Source organism: Triticum dicoccoides, chromosome 3A, assembly GCF_002162155.2.
Source record: "Triticum dicoccoides isolate Atlit2015 ecotype Zavitan chromosome 3A, WEW_v2.0, whole genome shotgun sequence".
Lineage (NCBI taxonomy): Eukaryota > Viridiplantae > Streptophyta > Magnoliopsida > Poales > Poaceae > Triticum > Triticum dicoccoides.
Window position 1 is genome coordinate 699230867 of NC_041384.1, and position 11381 is coordinate 699242247.

Here is an 11381-nt window from a genome sequence, read left to right on the forward strand (position 1 = left end):
TCTGATTTAAATGAATAACCATCTCGCATCAAACAAGATCCACATATAATGTTCATGCTTAACGCTGGCACCAAATAACAATTATTCAGGTCTAAAACTAATCCCGAAGGTAGATGTAGAGGTAGAGTGCCGACCGCGATCACATCAACTTTGGAACCATTTCCCACGCGCATCGTCACCTCGTCCTTAGCCAATCTTCGCTTAATCCATAGTCCCTGTTTCGAGTTGCAAATATTAGCAGCAGAACCAGTATCAAATACCCAGGTGGTGCTGCGAGCATTAGTAAGGTACACATCAATAACATGTATATCACACATACCTTTGTTCACCTTGCCATCCTTCTTATCCGCCAAATACTTGGGGCAGTTCCGCTTCCAGTGACCAGTCCCTTTGTAGTAGAAGCACTTAGTCTCAGGCTTAGGTCCAGACTTGGGCTTCTTCACTTGAGCAGCAACTTGCTTGCCGTTGTTCTTGAAGTTCCCCTTCTTCCCTTTACCCTTTTTCTTGAAACTGGTGGTCTCGTTGACCATCAACACTTGATGCTCCTTCTTGATTTCTACCTCCGCAGCCTTTAGCATGGAGAAGAGCTCGAGAATTGTCTTATCCACCCCTTGCACATTATAGTTCATCACGAAGCTCTTGTAGCTTGGTGGCAGTGATTGAAGAATTCTATCAATGACACTATCATCAGGAAGATCAACTCCCAGTTGAATTAAGTGATTGTTATACCCAGATATTTTGAGTATATGCTCATTGACAGAAATAATCTCCTCCATCTTGCAGCTATAGAACTTATTGGAGACTTCATATCTCTCAATCCGGGCACTTGCTTGAAATATTAACTTCAAATCCTGGAACATCTCATATGCTCCATGACGTTCAAAACGTCGCTAAAGTCCCGGTTCTAAGCCGTAAAGCATGGCACACTGAACTATCGAGTAGTCATCAGCTTTGCTCTACCAGATGTTCATAACATCTGGCGTTGCTCTTGCAGCAGGTTTGGCACCTAGCGGTGCTTCTAGGACGTAATTCTTCTGTGTAGCAATGAGGATAATCCTCAAGTGACGGATCGAGTTTGTGTAGTTGCTACCATCGTCTTTCAACTTAGTTTTCTCTAGGAACGCATTAAAATTCAACGGAACAACAACATGGGCCATCTATCTACAACAACATAGACATGCAAAATACTATCAGGTACTAAGTTCATGATAAATTAATGTTCAATTAATCAAATTACTAAGGAACTCCCACTTAGATAGACATCCTTCTAATCATCTAAGTGATCACGTGATCCATATCAACTAAACCATGTCCGATCATCACGTGAGATAGAGTAGTTTTCGATGGTGAACATCACTATGTTGATCATATCTACTATATGATTCACGCTAGACCTTTCGGTCTCAGTGTTCCGAGGCCATATATGCATATGCTAGGCTCGTCAAGTTTAACCCGAGTATTCCGCGTGTGCAAAATTGGCTTGCACCCGTTGTATGTAATGTACAGCTTATCACGCCCGATCATCACGTGGTGTCTCGACACGACGAACTTTCGCAACGGTGCATACTCAGGGAGAACACTTGTACCTTGAAATTTAGTGAGATCATCTTATAATGCTATCGTCGAACTAAGGAAAATAAGATGCATAAAGGATAAACATCACATGCAATCAATATAAGTGATATGATATGGCCATCATCATCTTGTGTCTTTGATCTCCATCTCCAAAGCACTGTCATGATCACCATCGTCACCAGTGCGACACCTTGATATCCATTGTAGCATCATTGTCGTCTCTCCAACTATTGCTTCTACGACTATCGCTACCGCTTAGTGATAAAGTAAAGCAATTACATGGCGATTGCATTTCATACCATAAAGCGACAACCATATGGCTCCTACCAGTTGCCGATAACTTTGTTACAAAACATGATCATCTCATACAATAAAATTTAGCATCATGTCTTGACCATATCACATCACAACATGCCCTGCAAATACAAGTTAGACATCATCTAGTTTGTTGTTGCAAGTTTTACGTGGCTGCTACGGGCTGAGCAAGAACCATTCTTACCTACTCATCAAAACCACAACGATTTTTTGTCAAGTATGTGTTGTTTTAACCTTCAACAAGGACCGGGCGTAGCCACACTGAATTCAACTAAAGTTGGAGAAACTGACACCCGCCGGCCACCTATGGCGAAGCACATCGGTAGAACCAGTCTCGCGTAAGCGTACGTGTAATGTCGGTTCGGGCCGCTTCATCCAACAATACCGCCGAATCAAAGTATGACATGCTGGTAAGCAGTATGACTATTATCGCCCACAACTCACTTGTGTTCTACTCGTGCATATAACATATACGCATAAACCTGGCTCGGATGCCACTGTTGGGGAACGTAGTAATTTCAAAAAAAAAATCCTACGCACACGCAAGATCATGGTGATGCATAGCAACAAGAGGGGAGAGTGTAGTCCATGTACCCTCGTAGACCGTAAGAGAAAGCTTATGACAACGCGGTTGATGTAGCCGTACGTCTTCACGATCGACCAATCCTAGTACCGAAAGTATGGCACCTCCGCGAACTGCACACGTCCGGCTCGGTGACGTCCCACGAACTCACGATCCAGCAGAGTGTCGAGGGAGATCTTCGTCAGCACGGTGGTGTGATGATGGTGATGATGAAGCTACCGGCGCAGGGCTTCGCCTAAGCACTATAATGATATGACCAAGGTGGATTATGGTGGAGGGGGCACCGCACACGGCTAAGGGATCAATGATCAACTTGTGTGTCTATGGGGTGCCCCTGCCCCCGTATATAAAGGAGCAAGGGGGGAGGCTGGCCAGCCTTGGGGCGTGCCAAGGAGGGGAAGGAGTCCTCCTCCTAGTAGGAGTAGGGATCCCCCTTTCCTAGTCCAACTAGGAGGAGGAAGGGGGAAGGAAGGAGAGGGAGAGGAGAAGGAAAGGGGGGGCGAGCCCCCCTCCCTAGTCCAATACGGATTCCCTAGAGGGCGGGGGCGCGGCTACCCCTTGTGGGCTTCCTCCCCTCCTCCCTATGGCCCATGTAGGCCCAATAGTCCCTCGGGGGTTCCGATAACCCTCCGGCACTCCAATAATTATCTGGTGATCCCTGGAACTCATCCGGTGTCTGAATATAGTCATCCAATATATCAATCTTTATGTCTCGACCATTTTGAGACTCCTCGTCATGTCCGTGATCACATCCGAGACTTCGAACTATCTTCGGTACATCAAAACACATAAATTCATAATACCGATTGTTAAGCGTGCGGACCCTACAGGTTCGAGAACTATGTAGACATGACCGAGACATGTCTCCGGTCAATAACCAATAGCGGAACCTGGATGCTCATATTGGCTCCCACATATTCTACGAAGATCTTTATCGCTCAAACCGCATAACAACATACGTTGTTCCCTTTGTCATCGGTATGTTACTTGCCCGAGATTCGATCATTGGTATCTCAATACCTAGTTCAATCTCGTTATCTGGCAAGTCTCTTTACTCGTTCCGTAATGTATCATCATGTAACTAACTCATTAGTCACATTGCTTGCAAGGCTTATAGTGATGTGCATTACCGAGAGGGCCAAGACATACCCCTCCGACAATCGGAGTGACAAATCCTAATCTTGATCTATACGACCTCAACAAGTACCATCGGAGACACCTGTGGAGCACCTTTATAATCACCTAGTTACGTTGTGACATTTGGTAGCACACAAAGTGTTCCTCCGGTATTCGGGAGTTGTATAATCTCATAGTCATGGAACATGTATAAGTCATGAAGAAAGCAATAGCAATATACTAAACGATCAAGTGCTAAGCTAACAGAATGGGTCAAGTCAATCATATCATTCTCTAATGATGTGATCCCGTTAATCAAATGACAACTCATGTCTATGGCTAGGAAACTTAACCATCTTTGATTCAACGAGCTAGTCTAGTAGAGGCATGCTAGTGACACTCTATTTGTCCATGTATCCACACATGTACTAAGTTTTGGGTTAATACAATTTTAGCATGAATAATAAACATTTATCATGATATAAGGAAATATAAATAACAACTTTATTATTGCCCTCTAGGGCATATTTCCTTCAGCTTAAACCTGTTAAAACCTCCATTGTAGAATTATATAAAAAGGGTGTCCCATAAATTATATCAAAAACATATGGAATATTTCTTACCGCAGTTGAAAACAATACAACTACTAAAATGCCATAAACTCCCTTCAATGATGTCAGGTAGCTTCACTCGTGTATAACTAAACAAGTTCGTAACTATGTCCACGATGAGGAGTTATTGTGTCATATTGTTTCTTTTTTTTACTATGTCAAATCACCAAGTCACCATGCATGGGCAAAGACACACCTTAACATAATAACATGTAGCATGAATGGTTCTCATATTCAATATATATTCTACAAGTATACAAGAATAAAATTGAATGAATTATATTATTTTAGTTTTACCCATATTGTTAATCCAAATACTACTATTTTGTACAACCAAAATCCTATTGAAATAATTGCAACCAATCCCCACAACAAACATGTGGGGGTATCATCTCTAGTACCATATAATATGTAAGCTTTTAAAAAATAACGAGTAGACCTGAAGGTCTTACTATAGCAAAATTGTTACAACACCACATGAAGGACCTTAAAGAGATCGAATTTACAAACATGGCCTTCCGAATAGACCCCTATAAAGGTAGATGAAATGCAATCTAGTCCCTGCGCAAGTTGCACCAATGTCAGAGAGGCTTTGGCCACAATTTTAGATCACAACCTTACCGTCGATGGGGTAGGGGAAGATGGTCTCTCCGTGGAGGTTCAAATGGTCGTATGGCATCAGCGATTACCACACCGCCGATCCTACAATTTATGTAGGATTGCAAAGGAATGCAAAGGGATGGGTGGTGCTTGGAGTGATCTCGTCGGCGACGAAGGTGACATGGTGGTTTAAGCAGGTTCCAGCTCCTGGTGGGTAAAAACCTTGTGTCCTGCCTGTTGAGCTTTATTTATCCACAAGAAGTGATTACAATTGAATTGATCTCTTTAAGCTAGGTAAAAGGCATGGTGCTCTCACTATCCTCTAATCCTTATCGGAGAGGTCGCCTGCCCCTTATATAGGTAGACGATTTAGCTAGTTTGGTAGCTTTCTTAGGCATATACGATACAAATAGGTGATTCGATGATTATGGGTAATGTATCTTTCGTAACTACCAGATCCCTGATATACCCTCTAGCTTGCTTACCCTGTAGCCAGCTGATGCTGCTCGCAAGCATCGGAGTGAAGCTCCGTGCAAGGTGGCAAGGTAGTAGATGCCACGCAGGCACACTTAACCTAAACCTAGCCCCAAACCTAATATTTATAGCGGGGGCTTGGCATCCTTTCCCATTCCCAATCTGGCTGGTTAGGCCAACTGGGGATCTACTATCAACTCACAAGAGAGGGTGGACGGGGGATGGGAGCGTTCATATATGTAAGCTCTTTAATTTAGTACTATATGCTCAAGGTATCCAATTGATAAACCTAGAGCACAAGAATGGCGAGAGCGAAAAGCTATACGGTGCCTATAGAAGGAGCTATAGAAATGGCCATGCCAATTTTGCTTAGAGTATTAAGCAATTCCTCATTGGATTGTGTACTGGACTGGCATGCTAAGGTAAACGAGCGGCATCGACATCGAAGCATGGCACAACGGCTGTCAAAAGTAGTGTTTGGATTCCTCAGCAGGCGTACAAGATGGGTAGTTGGGATGAAAGGTGATGAGAGATGGGTAGTTGTTTTTCTTAAGGAGGCCGTTGCGTTCTTGTTTGTTAGGTTTCTGAGTCATATGTTAGACTTTTGTTTGTTTATGTGCAGAGGATGGTAGTTTGTTTTGGTTTATATGGTAAAGCTTTATTTGTGGGGATGAGCTTGGTGGCGCCACGCGCCAGTGATGTGAAACCGTGTCATGTGAATGTTTTATCAGTTTAATTATCTTTTTTGCAGAAATTGCCAGTTTAATTATCAACGAAATAATGATAAGAGCTTCATAATTTGAAAAATATAACCACCGGCAAAATACAATAATGGCCCTAAACAAAATGGTTCATGTGGGAATGGCAAATTCATCTAATTATCCACTTTAAATAAAAGGACCAGCAGAAGCATTATTTGTAGATTTGTACTAGTTTGTATCTGATGCAAGAGAAGTACAATTTGAGTATAAGCCATGATGCTCCTCGGACTATTGTACAAACAAAGACTTCAAAGTTGCTTATGTAATGCTCAAATGCGTAAGCAGTTTTGTAGTCTCCCAGAGCAGTCGTTCAGCCAGTCCTTGAGCTGTAAAAATAACTAAAACCTTGGAAGGGCAAATTCTTAGCCAAGCCTGGAAGATTGGTGCTCATCAACTCTATGCTGACAAAATGAGGACCTTTATCAAGGAAGCGGACAAAATGAGGAGAAACTTTGTGCCATGTTAATGGAAGCAAACCTGTGCTCCAAACACTTTATTGGGGGCTGGGGATTAAAGACATCCAGTGCTATTCCTTTTGGCAACAAGGGAAAATGTACTGTATCTGTCAAAGAGGCCTTGTAGGATTGCAATTCCAAACTCAGTATCTGCTTACTCAACTTGAATAGTGGACTATGCCTTGAACTACAAGTTTTCTGCGAGACTAATTTCACACAAATTCTTGACCGATACTGGGCTACCGCAAGGCTTCCCCGCGGGTGGAGCGTATACGTCATACTCCAGGGCCTTTTCATGAATATATTAGAGAACACCCAATTCTCACAGACTGGGATGTTAACAGTCAAATTCATATAGGTGTGTTCCTCAGAAGATGTTCTGCAGGACAACATCTCTGCTTACCCGAATAAGCCACTTGGAACACATTAACATAAGTATCAACCTGCCATGCAGATCAGGAGAGTATTACATCTTCATGGAGTGGGATAGGTAATATAGGGATACTCTCCTCCCAGCTGACCAACAGCTTGTCTCCCACTTCTACTTCACGGGATCTCCGATCAGATAGAGTGGGTTACCACTATGGACAACTCATGCGGTGGGTCTCAGACCCATCTCCATCGATGCATTATCTATCACATTACGTCATAGACCCTTTGTGAAGGGATCTGCCAAATTTTTCGACGTTTGGATATAATCCAACGTAATAACTCCGGAGTTCCTCAATTTTCTGACATATTTCAGTTTCCTCTTCACATGCCTTGAGGACTTCATATTGTCCTTTGAACTGTTTATTTTGACAATCACAGTTTGATTATCACAGTTCATCAGGATAGGGGGTATTGGTTTTTCAACCATAGGTAAGTCCATCAAGAGTTCACGAAGCCACTCTGCTTCAACAGTGGCAGTGTCTAATGCTGTGAGTTCTGCTTCCATAGTTGACCTCGTTAAGATGGTTTGCTTGCAAGACTTCCAGGAAACAGCGCCACCATCAAGTGTGAAAACATAACCACTTGTGGCCTTAATCTCATCAGCATCAGATATCCAGTTTGAGTCACTATAACCCTCCAGTACCCTTGGATACCCGGTGTAGTGAATCCCATAGCTCGCAGTGCCTTTCAAATAGCGCATAACTCTCTCAAGCGCATGCCAATGATCATCTCCCGGTTTTGAAACAAACCGACTTAGCTTGCTCACAGCAAAAGAGATGTCAGGCCTCGTGGCACTCGCCAAATACATAAGTCGAGCCAATAATCTGAGAATACCTCAGTTGATCTCTAGCAATCCGTAGGTTCTTTCGAAGCAACACACTAGCATCATATGGAGTTGGAGAAGGCGTGCAGTCGCTATACCCAAAACGACTCAAGACCTTTTCCACATAGTGAGACTGAAGCAGTGTGATCCCACCATTCTCATCTCTCAACAGCTTGATGTTTAAGATAACATCTGCTACTCCTAGATCCTTCATCTCAAAACAGCGAGATAAGAAATCCTTAACCTCCTTGATTAAATCAAGTTTGGTTGCAAAGATCAGTATGTCATCGACATACAGACAAAGAATAACTCCTTCGCCCCCACCATAGCGATAGTACACGCACTTGTCACCATCATTTACTACAAAGCCAACAGCAGTTAATGTTCTTTCGAACTTCTCATGCCACTCCTTAGGAGCTTGTTTAAGGCCATATAAAGACTTTAATAACTTGCACACCTTTCCTTCCTGACCAGGTACTACAACACCATCTGGTTGATCCATGTAAATTTCCTCCTTCAACTCTCCATTGAGGAAAGCTGTCTTAACGTCCATTTTATGAATGAGAAGACCATGTGAGGCAGCCAGTGATAGTAGCACCCGAATTATGGTCAGTCTAGCCATGGGTGAGTAAGTATCAAAGAAGTCTTCACCTTCTTTCTGGGTATAACCCTTGGCCACAAGCCGTGCCTTGTACTTTTCAATCGTACCATCAGGTCTAAGCTTCTTCTTGAACACCCACTTACATCCTATAGGTTTGCACCCATAAGGACGGTCAGTGATCTCCCAGGTACCGTTAGCTAAGATGGAATCCATCTTGCTACGTACAGCTTCCTTCCAGTAGTCAGCATCAGGAGATGCATAGGCTTCTGAAATAGTCCTGGGTGTGTCATCCACGAGGTACACAATGAAATCATCACCAAAGGACTTTGCAGTCCTCTGTCTCTTACTCCTCACAGGAGTTCCATTGTCACCCTCAACAGGATTCTCAACATGTTCCATCGCAATGGTGGGTTCAGGAATTACAGTGAATTCCTCACTAGATGGAGTAGGTATCTCCTGCTTTGATGAACTCGACATATCCTTCATAGGAAATATGTCCTCAAAGAAAGTTGCATCATTCGACTCCATAATCGTACCAACATGCATGTCGGATACCTCAGATTTTATTATAAAAAATCTATAGCCGATGCTATGAAAAGCATAGCCCAGAAGAACACAATCCACGGTTTTTGGTCCAAGCTTGCGCTTCTTGGGAATTGGTATATTGACTTTCGACAAACAACCCCAAGTACGTAGGTAAGAGAGTTTCGATCTTTTCCTTTCCCATTCCTCAAACGGAGTCATGGTCTTATGCTTTGTGGGAACTCGGTTTAGGACATGACACATAGTCATTAGCGCCTCCCCCCCATCCCTTGGAAAGACCCGATGTGTCTAACATGGTGTTAACCATATCAGTTAGAGTTTGGTTCTTTCTTTCGGCTACCCCATTTGACTGAGGTGAGTAGGGAGGCGTCCTCTCATGGATTATACCATGTTCCGCACAAAACAGATCAAATTCATTGGAAAAATACTCTCCACCATGATCGGACCTAAGCCGTTTAATTTTTCGATCAAGTTGGTTCTCTGCCTCGGCTTTATAGTTTTTGAAGAAAGCTAAAGCCTCATCTTTTGATTTCAGGAGATACACATAACAATATCTAGTGGAGTCATCAATCAACGTCATGAAGTATCTCTTTCCACCTTTTGTCAACACGCCATTCATCTCACAAAGATCAGAATGTATAAGCTCTAGTGGTGCCAAGTCTCTTGCCTCTGTAGTCTTATGGGACTTGCGAGGTTGCTTAGCTTGCACACATACTTGGCACTTAGAGCCTGTGACAGTAGAGATTTTCGGAATTAAATTCATATTGGCTAGCCGCATCATGCAACCAAAGTTAATGTGACAAAGTCATGAATGCCAAATATCAGACTCATTGTTGTGGCAAACATTATTAATAACTTTAGTGCAAATATCTGACAAAGACAGGAGGAACAAGCCTCTGCTCTCATAGCCTTTTCCAACAAATTGTCCATACTTAGAAATTACAACTTTATTGGATTCAAAAACCAACTTAAAACCATCTCGACATAAACGGGAACCGCTAACAAGATTTTTATTTATGGACGGCACATGATGAACGTTCTTCAGCCGCACAGTCTTCCCCGAAGTAAACTTCAGATCGACCATACCAACACCTCGAACGATGGCATGTGACCCGTTCCCCATCAGCACGGGTGAAGTCCCTGTTGCCTTGTAAGAAGAAAACATGGAGGCGTCAGCACAAACATGTACATTGGCACCGGTGTCAATTAACCAATCAGGGGATTGAAATACTGAAAGGATGGTAGGAAAAATACCGTACCCTGATTCCTTCATATCAATATCAGCAATGACAACATTGGCGGACTTGCCGCTCTTGTCATGTTCGCGCTCCTCAAAGCGGTTAGGACACTTCAGAGCCCAGTGATTAGGATCACCGCAGGCATGGCAAAGTCCCTTCCCCTTCTTATGAGAATTCTTCTTGAAGTTGGTAGAATGTGATGGCTTGTTCTTGAAAGAAATATGCCCTAGAGGCAATAATAAAGTTATTATTTATTTCCTTATATCATGATAAATGTTTATTATTCATGCTATAATTGTATTAACCGGAAACATAACACATGTGTGAATACATGGACAAACAGAGTGTCACTAGTATGCCTCCACTTGACTAGCTCGTTGATCAAAGATGGTTATGTTTCCTAACCATAGACATGAGTTGTCATTTGATTAACGGGATCACATCATTAGGAGAATGATGTGATTGACTTGACCCATTCCGTTAGCATAGCACTTGATCGTTTAGTTTGTTGCTATTGCTTTCTTCATGACTTATACATGTTCCTATGACTGTGAGATTATGCAACTCCTATTTACCGAAGGAACACTTTGTGTGCTACCAAACGTCACAACGTAACTGGGTGATTATAAAGGTGCTCTACAGGTGTCTCCGAAGGTACTTGTTGGGTTGGCGTATTTCGAGATTAGAATTTATCACTATGATTGTCAGAGAGGTATGTTTGGGCCCTCTCGGTAATGCACATCACTCGAGCCTTGCAAGCATTGCAACTAATAAGTTAGTTGCAGGATGATGTATTACAGAACGAGTAAAGAGACTTGCCGGTAACGAGATTGAACTAGGTATTGAGATACCGACGATCGAATCTTGGGCAAGTAACATACCAACGACAAAGGGAACAACGTATGTTGTTATGCGGTCTGACCGATAAAGATCTTCGTAGAATATGTAGGAGCCAATATGGGCATCCAGGTTCCGCTATTGGTTATTAACCGGAGACGTGTCTCGGTCCTGTCTACATAGTTCTCGAACCCGTAGGGTCCGCACGCTTAAAGTTCGGTGACAATCGTAACTAGGGTTTTTGTGTTTTGATGTACCGAAGTTTGTTAGGAGTCCCGGATGTGATCACGGACATGACGAGGAGTCTCAGAATGGTCGAGACATAAAGATTGATATATTGGAAGCCTATATTTGGATATCGGAAACGTTCCAGGTGAAATCAGGATTTTACCGGAGTACCGGGGGTTTACTGGAACC